The sequence below is a fragment of the Lepidochelys kempii genome, chromosome 15 (assembly GCF_965140265.1).
Source record: "Lepidochelys kempii isolate rLepKem1 chromosome 15, rLepKem1.hap2, whole genome shotgun sequence".
NCBI classification, from domain to species: domain Eukaryota; kingdom Metazoa; phylum Chordata; order Testudines; family Cheloniidae; genus Lepidochelys; species Lepidochelys kempii.
The window spans coordinates 12,654,143-12,661,742 of record NC_133270.1 but is presented as its reverse complement, the minus strand read 5'-3'; the positions used below and the strand labels follow the sequence as shown (position 1 = coordinate 12,661,742).

Below are 7,600 nucleotides of genomic sequence, written 5' to 3'. Positions count from 1 at the left end.
TGTTGTCTCAACTACAGAGGTGTAAATTTAGAGTTATTTAATATGTATGCCATGCAGCTGAGATTGGAATCTGGCCAGTTAGAGCAGAAAGCTAAAAGCAGTTACAGTCACCACCCAGGAGCCGGCCTGTTATCTGAAGGAACCATACATGGGGCCCTGGGCTGATAAAACCACGAGAGACTCACATTGCCCAGAGGGTCAAGCATTCAGACACCAGTTGTATCTATGTTGCCTCCAGGACCTCAGCTTTCATTTAAAGAGAAAAGTTTCTAGCCATCATGGTTCCAAAGACAACCTGCCAAACGTGACCCAAGCATAACTAATGCAGTGCTGTCTGCCTGAGTCAGTAGCCAACTTGAAACAAATCCTCTGGGAGGAGTGAATTCCCCAACCCAGAAATCTCACCAGGGTCCTAACTCTAAAAGCTGATAATGACACTTTCAAATACCAGCATTAATTTCTTCATTGTTGGAAGGAAGCCTATGGGGGCAGGAACTGGAACTAGCTGCAGAGGGAAGAAAAGAGGAGACACAAAAAGATGAAGGGAAATAGAAGCACAGAAAAGAGAGTGGGGACAGAGAGAAACAAAGGCCAGAGATAGCCCTGGGCTTAAAGAGGAGGATATTTTCAAATGATACTTAAGGTGCCAGTAAGGTTCTGAACAAATGATTAAGGATAATAATAACTAAAGGTTTAGCTGCTAACTAGATTCTACCCTTGATCTTTGTGCAGACCTCCCATTGCCATCAGTGGGAATTCTGCTATGGGTCCAGAGGAGAATATAGCCCTAAATTTATAGCCTGCCATTAAAAATGGGATTTGGTCTTCTCCACAGAATGAGTTTGACATCCCTGATATGGCTGAATAGAATGGGTTTTGTTCTTTATATATAAATCACCCCCTCCCTCCTATGCACTGCGCTGCTTCCTGAAACATTTAAAATTTGTTTTCCTTTGGTTATTTGTGGTTGTAGCCACCAGCTGGCCTGTCTCAATGCTGAAATGCTCTGCATATTATTCCATTATCCCATTAGGTTGAACATGTCCTTCCTCCCTCAAGAGCTGTTAAGACATCAGTCGTACTGGGGAGAGACAGTCCTAGTCACAGGCAAAGAAAGCCCTGCGTCCAACAGGCACTGCCACCCCTTCCCCTTCTCCTTGGGGAAGACCCACTGCCTGTAGACAACCAGCTGGGTGATCCTGTATCTCAAGGGGCACAGGTGACTTCTCACTCCATGCCAGTGTCTTGTGCTCGTGCCTTAAGAGGCGATACTCTCGTCATTTGGTGCCAGGCTCCCTGACTAAGTAGGTCACATTTATGTTATTTCTCATTTATGTATAAAATCTTATGAATACTACTAGTTGGTTTGAAGCCTGCTGCTTTATCTTTTCAGATGGCCATTTGCTAATGCTGCATTATTTCAAGGTCTCTCCCTATCCCTCCCGTCAGGACTGGAAACTATATTCTAGAACTGCTGCCTCCGTTGCACAGAATCTTGGGAAACGGCCCTGACTCAGGGCAATGACTTTTAAATTGGGGTAACGGTCACCTTTATTTCCCCTCTGAACCCACACTGTCCTCCTGGGTAGTGTGAGAGAGAACATTCCTGGCTGGCTTCCCTGACCCTGAAACTGGGCTTAACAGATCATTCCTTGTTCGTGGAATTCTCTTTGCCCCTGCAGCAAATGACAATGATGCAGCTGGTGTCAGCAGAGGAGATCATTCAGACAAAGCCACTTAAACTCGAAGTGGGTCTGTCCACCTGGCCACACTTTCCTGTCCTGCCTTCCACATTAGGGAACTCGCAGTTGACCATGTCTCCACCCACAAACACAATGACATTAAATTAAACTTCCCCTGGCCCCAGCATAATGAGAACTAGCAGCATCAGCTCAGCTCTAGACACTGAGCAGCATAAATCATCTTCCTGATGCTTCCATGAAGCCAGCCTGGGCTTGGAGGCAGGGGTGGAGAGGAGCCTTCTGACATAATTAGACGGTCATTGAAGGACAAAAACAACCCATCTCCACACAAGCCCAGTTCTCCCACCTCACTCCAGCACATCACTTCACTGGCAGAGCACCATCTGATGCTCAGAGACAGGGGGTGGGGGTGGAGAAGCAAGACACACACGCACACACGGCTTCTACCAGGAGGACCAAGAGGTTGGAATGTCCCAAGAGGACAGCTGCTGGTCTCTGCTGCTGGACTCACTCCAGATGGAATTTTTCATGGCCCTGACAGGCAGGGGATTGCATGGTTCCCCCAGAGAGGGATATGATGGGTAAAAGTTAACAAACGTGCATCTAACGGGTGAGCGTGGGAAGTTAATGAATTAGAAACCAATGGCAAGGGAAAGAGTTTACTATTGGCAGCTCCCAGTGCAGGAGAGGTGAATGGATTATCGTTTACTGATGATCCCATAGCTGGCTGTGTCTGGGAATCTAGCTTTGGAACAGCCAAGATGTTTTACACTGAGCAGCCACTGCCCACAAGAAACAATTCCTAACACAGCCAATCAGCAACATTGGTGTCGTTGTCGTTAGGGGATGCCAGAATGCTTCTCGCAGTGCTCTGCAACTCGGCTCATGCCCAACCTCAGTTCTTATACACAGGGTACTATTTTTCCTCTCCATCACTGTTTGGCTCCCTTCACTACTGTACATCCAGATACAGGCCTTGGGAAGGAAATTATAACAATGATAATCCAGCTATCTATTTACAGTGTTCATTCACCCCTTTCATGTTTTGGCGTGGGCCCACATTTTCTAGTCTTCTGTAGAATATTTTTCATAACAAAGGGCTGGTCAATACCGGAAAATTACATCATGTTGATCATAAGAAACTTTGGCAACTAAAATAAGGTGAAATATGATTTAGCTCTCAGTTTAGACAGGAACTGTCATATTTAACATCATGTCAGCTGGTCATGGTTAACCCTATTTTCTTAGTCTACACTGAGTGTTTAACATGTTATCAGAATTCCTCAACATTGCTTTCTAACACAATTGAATTTTCCAGTGTAAACAAGCCCTCTATGGTAGTAATCTCAAAAAACTATACAGAATAGTTTTCTTTGCATGATACTTCAGTTTTGAGTTAGAAATGTTGTGCCTTACCGAGGCTTGAAGCAAAGAAGTCTTATATCATTGAAAGGGGTGAATTCCTGGCTGAGGGTATAAAAAGCACATTTCTAGCCCTGATGAATCACAAGATATCAGACTTTGAATTAGTGGACCAAGATTGAAAATTGCCCATCCTGCACCTCAGCCCTGTGCAATGTTTTAGATAAGGGAGAGGAGTAGAGATGGGGGTAGAAATTCACTGCTGGGAAAGAAAGAAGGAACCCTTTAATTCATTTTAAAATAGCAGCTGTTTGAATCTGGTCAGAAAGTTTTGGAATGTTAGAATAAATTCCAGGGGAGATGGAATAGAGGTCAGTGCCTAGGGGAGGAAGTCAAAGGTTCCTGTAAATGCTGTGTACCACGTGGCAGTGTAATTCATCACAACTGTCAGCACCATGTACGTGAATATAGTGTGTGTGTACAGTTTACTGATTGCATCAAACACATTGACTATTTATGTAGTATTCAGCCTTGGGGGTGGGGGACACTTTTTTTTTTTTAATCCAATGATAAATATACCCACATGGCCTTTCTACAGGATCTCTCCATTTGTCAAAGCTGCAGCTCATGCCTCCTCAGGATGGCAGAGCCTCTCAGTGTTGGACTTCTGATGTATTAGAAGCCCATGAAATCCTCCTGGCAGAGAAATGCAGGGGAGAGGACAGTGATGGACATACAAGTTCTTTAAAGGTGGAATTTTCAAAAGTGCTCATTTTTGACCTAACTCTGCTTCCATTGAAATCAATGCATGTTTTACTATGGACGTCAGTGGGACCAGAGTTAGGCCAAGGATGAGCCCTTTTGATAACCCCACCCTAAATCCCTTCATTGGCTCCCTTACCCTCCACAGTTTAGCCCTGCCCTATCTTCCCATCCCACTGCAAGGGTAACTCCTGCCTTTGCTCTGCCAGCTTCAAATCACTTCTTTGGCTGCTTCACCCACAAGCCCCTTTGTACTTGCTCCCACATTCCCGTCAAAATCCACAAAGCCACCACCTTATCTTCCCCCAAGTCCCTCCTCAGAGCTCACACCTTCCGAAATGCATACAGGGAATTACTGCTCCTGACTGGCTACGAACTGTACACAGCTAGTCTGGGCTAAAATATCCCAGCACTTGTTACCCGTATTCCCACATCCCTCCTCCTGCTTGTCTATCTCTATCCTCTAAGCTCTTTTACTGTGTGTTTATGCCACATCTGGCACTATGGGGCCCGAGACTGTTGAGGCCTTCAGGTGCTACCACAATACAAGTGTTTAATACATTCACTTCCCTTCTTACACACACAGCTTGGATTAACCAGTAAAGACTCTCTCCCTTTATTAGTTCAGCAACAACCAGATATATGCAAGACCCCAGGGCATTTTTCTCAGACGCATTTACAGGACTGGAATCTGGCGTTTTCTATTTATGTATTGGGCTGGCCTGCAATGACACCTTATTGTCCAGTCTATGACAAAAGATGGGGAAAGGCACTGAAAACCATCCAGTGCCAGGCCTATTAGGGTGATTTACCCTATTTAATTAGCAGCCCTTTGGGTCTGTTAAGCCTCCAGGTAAAAATATCACAACGTGTGCACGTTATGACATGTTAGCAACTGTACTGATGGGAAGAAAATGGCACCTTTATGAGCTGCAAGGTAAGTGAGCAGAGTCACAGCAGGTGTCCGGAAGCTGTAGAGAATGCCCTTTTGCTCTCAGAGCTACTTAGACTGCAGAGGCCCAGCCTACATGAGAGACATTTGAATGTATTATAGGAGAGATTGGAAACTTCTCGCTGATCCTGCCCCAGAGTCCTGCCTTGCCAGAGAAAGATCTGGAAAAACTGCCCACGACTGAGACCAGAATGAAGGAGGAACCTCTCCCTCCCAAACATGCAGCTACCTCAAAGAGAAAAGGACACACTGGCCTTCCCAAGGCAAAGAAGGAGAACAGCTCACCCCTTCAGATAACGTAAGTGCCACCGGGAGAGACTGACCAGTTGAATTAGAGGGAACTTTTTCTAAATTTTCAGTTAAACTCAGACAAGTGAGGCCACAATGACTAGCTAGGAATCTAAAAGGGCCCAGTGTTCAGAGTAAAGTTGGGGCATTAGGTTTTCAAAAGTGCCTATGTCAATGGGATTTGTTCTCCTAAATCACTTAGGAACTTTTGAAAACCCCTGCAGGAAGAGCCAGAGCAGGTTCAAACAGCTCTTTTCCACTGTTCCTGACAATGCACATCAAACGGGCACATCAAAGCAATGGCAGACTCACTGCTGCTGATGGAGGGATGATTGGTAAGTGTCCAAATGAGTGCGCCCTCCAGCAAATTAAGAGTCTGTTTCATGGCTCTGTTTACATAAGGAAAAGATTCCTGAAGATAACTATTAAAATAAGAGTCAGGACCAGGGGAGTGCAGCTTTAGGCCAGTAGTTCTCCTTCAGGACTCAGAGAGAAGCAGGCTGTGCCCAGGAGGGTCTGGGGTGGAGGGTTTCTGGTGGCAGACATTGGTCAGAGGGCATGTTCCACTAACACCACTCCTGACCTTTTGTGAAATCCTACAAGAGATTTCTAGCTGAAGGAGCCCTGCCAAAAGGACATGGGATTTGCCTTCGCTGAACAGATGCACGGTTCTCTAGTCTGGCATTCTGTCTCGGCACCGCATGCTATACTGGAGGCTTCAGAGAAAGGAGCTAATGGTGGTTTTAAACTGTTTGGAAATAAGGCACTAAACAGAGGAACAGAGTAACCTGCACAGGAGTGATGAGCTGATCGCCCCCTAACTACTGGGGAAAGGGAGTGAGTCCTGTCTCAGATCCCTGCCACGACCAACTTTTTGACCATGATTCATGTTCCTCTGAAAAAAAGAAACCTCAGGGGTTTTAAATACACAAACTCTACTTGGGCTGGGTTTTGTGCATGTTTTATCTTCTGTGCACTAGTGTCTGTGTCTTAGTCTATACAAGTATGATCTGGGGCGTGTGTGTGGCCTATAGATTCTTCACAGGTCAAACCCAACTGGGTGTGTAAGAAGGAAAATGAATTTGTTAAACATTTATGTTGTGGTAGCACCTAGAGGCTTCATGGGAGTAAGTCCCATTCCTGTCTCATGTTCCTGGTCAAATTTTCAAAGAAGGTTCCAATGTGGGGGGGGAGGGACGGAGGGATAGCGCAGTGGTTTGAGCATTGGCCTGCTACACCCAGGGTTGTGAGTTCAATCCTTGAGGGGGCCAATTTAGGAATCTGGGGCAAAAATTGGGGATTGGTCCTGCTTGAGCAGGGAGTTGGACTAGATGACCTCCTGAGGTCCCTTCCAACTCTGATATTCTATGATTCTATGATGCTGTCATGTGCTGACAGGACAGGCACAGCTGTGGTGAGAGCAGGTGGAAGGGAAGGCAGAGATGACAACTGGCAAACAATCCTGAAGGAGCAAGTGAGAATGGTGCTGTGGAGAGGAGAGGATATGGCGGCGGGCATGTAAAAAAGGAACTTGTAAGCAGCGACAGACAAAAGCTATAAAAAGTGTGAGAGGAGAAGATCTTCAGAGTATAAGTCCTGGGAGGAATGCAAGAAAGATGGGGGGCAGGGGAGTAGGTGACAAGGAAGTGGAATGAACAGGAGAGCAGACTGTTGAATGCAGAGAATGTGGGTGGGATGTTGGGGACTATGAGACCTTGTACATTAAAGAGTTAACAGGAACACAACTATCATTGCTGTGCTTAAAGCACAAGAGTGAGAATCAGGCGCTCCGGGTTCTATGTCAATTTCTGCCACAACGGGGGGTAGTTCTCTCTTCTGGGGGCATCAGCAAGGCTGTCTGTTGCTGTCTGTAAAACACAGTGAGCTCTTTGGACAGAAGGCGCCATTCTAGTACAAAGCAACCGGTGGTGACCAAGTCAAACTTTGACATTTGACCTCAGCTGGGATGAATGAGGAAGCACAAAGCACTAAGACAGGTTTCAGAGTAACAGCTGTGTTAGTCTATTTGCAAAAAGAAAAGGAGTACTTGTGGCACCTTAGAGACTAACCAATTTATTTGAGCATAAGCTTTCGTGAGCTACAGCTGTAGCTCACGAAAGCTTATGCTCAAATAAATTGGTTAGTCTCTAAGGTGCCACAAGTACTCCTTTTCTTAAAGCACTAAGAGGAGCACTAAACAAGTAGAAACGTACCCAGACCAGTCTGACTCAAAGGCTCAAGACAAATGTGCGTGCACTTGACCAACATGCACTCTGGTGGCCAGCTTCTGCACTGACTTCCACAGTGAACAGCCTTCTGGAGCCAGTGGGGTTTCCCTTAACTTATCTAAGGCTGCCCGAGGGATGCTTTCCCCCAGGATTAACAGCAGGCCCTGGAACTTGGATGTTTACTGCCAAGATGGCATCCTCCCAGTCTGTGCTCCCTGTTCTCATTCTCCCTGCTTTCCATTCAGGTCCCTCTGTGACCCTATTTCTCTCCATTCAGGTCTCTTCTCTCTCCACTGGGAGTAGAG

General features: G+C 46.0%; 1 long non-coding RNA gene across 1 annotated transcript; it reads left to right on the top strand.

Annotated features, from left to right (window-relative positions):
- The first annotated feature begins 1,049 nt into the window (after positions 1-1,049).
- LOC140898662 (uncharacterized) lies at positions 1,050-5,491 on the top strand. Its single transcript, XR_012155053.1, has 3 exons — positions 1,050-1,304; positions 4,882-5,077; positions 5,270-5,491. It is a non-coding gene; the product is annotated as an uncharacterized lncRNA (long non-coding RNA).
- Positions 5,492-7,600: the final 2,109 nt, after the last annotated feature.